The sequence below is a fragment of the Amblyomma maculatum genome, chromosome 6, assembly GCF_055883805.1.
Source record: "Amblyomma maculatum isolate TAMU_Amacu chromosome 6, ASM5588380v1, whole genome shotgun sequence".
Classification (NCBI taxonomy): domain Eukaryota; kingdom Metazoa; phylum Arthropoda; class Arachnida; order Ixodida; family Ixodidae; genus Amblyomma; species Amblyomma maculatum.
In genome coordinates this window covers 7,256,474-7,257,928 of record NC_139349.1, presented here as the reverse complement: position 1 = coordinate 7,257,928, position 1,455 = coordinate 7,256,474, and positions in this window count along the sequence as shown.

The window sequence follows — 1,455 nt, the reverse complement described above, 5'->3', positions numbered from 1 at the left end:
AGGGATGTTGGATTTAGAGAAGGGCAGCTAACTATTTCTATACCTTCACGCTTTTAGCTGTAGGCGGAAAGAACATTGGAGGTAAACTCTTTGTAAAGCCCGCTAACATTTTTCATGCATGTATATTTGCGTATGCTTTTCCTACGTAATTCATCCAAGTACGAAATCCCTTTGAAGTTTCCCACCCATCCTAAGCACGTCCTCCGGGCAAAATTTGTTTCTTGGCATGCAAAGGGATCCGTGGTGTGTACAAATTTGGGCCTAAACAATGACTAGGACAACTTTGCTAAACAATACCTTTCCTTCTAGGCTATATTTCTGGCCATTTAATAGTGCAGATGGATTACTATTCTTCGCATAATCACGTCCGCAATGCACGAGGGATAGCGAAGGGGGCGTAGCATTTCTCCGCAGTGGGCCGGGTAACAATTTGAGTTTGACAGAAATTAATTCTTGGCCTTGCCTTCGTGGAGGACCCAGAGGAGGTGCGCGCATTCATGCGCATACTACGAATGCCCTGCGATTTAGCGAACGCTTTCTGCTGCCTACTGCATTTTCACAGCTGCTTTGACTGCTGTAGCAGATGTTTTCGCAGCGTTTGCGCTCTGCCGCGCTGCGACAGCCTCGTGTTCCGCCTTGCAGGAAAAACACCTGCGCGGTTGGGCGCTCGGAAGAATGCTTGCGCTCTATTTTTCAAACCTGTCGATCGTGCAATAGCGCACTGCACGACCCTGAAGAGGTCTAAATAAACTGCGCGCGAAAAAAATAAAATAAGAACGATTGATTTTCGTTTTATTGCTTTACATCGTACAGGCGCTTTTTTTGTTCCGTGATATAGAATTTTCTTTTTTTTTTTCCCCATTACCGATATCATGGTATGCGCCTCACCTCAAACTAGAATGTTGTTTTACAAAATGAGAAATACCCTGCACAAACAAATGTAACCTCTCATGTCATTTGTGTCAGCGATAACAACCAGCATAAAGACGTTCTTTAATAAGGTGATTCCACGTTTTTACAGGAATTGTGAAGTTATGCACAAAAGGCACCCATTCCCAAAAAGACCATACCCCAATGCGTGCCCCAAACTTGTGTTTGAGTGGCTGCGGTTAATAGCTGCAGAAAATTAATTTGTGGGCTTTTGATTCCAGCCAGTGACTTTTTGTAATTTGCAAAAACGCCTGTGTGCTGAAATGTTGCACCACAATGTTTTTCATAACCTACACAGTGGCTTTATACGTACAAGACTAGCGGTAATAACTATTAACCTAAATACCGATTTTGCCAATACTTGCTTAATAAATTTGTATAACAAATCAAAGCATCGGCTCAAATACGAAAACTACTTTACATTTAAATAAACACATCTGAACAAAATGTCAACCGCTTACATTATATGCACATTTTTTGTGTGTGCTTGATGATAAAATAAATGTTGCATTTTCTATTTCTAAA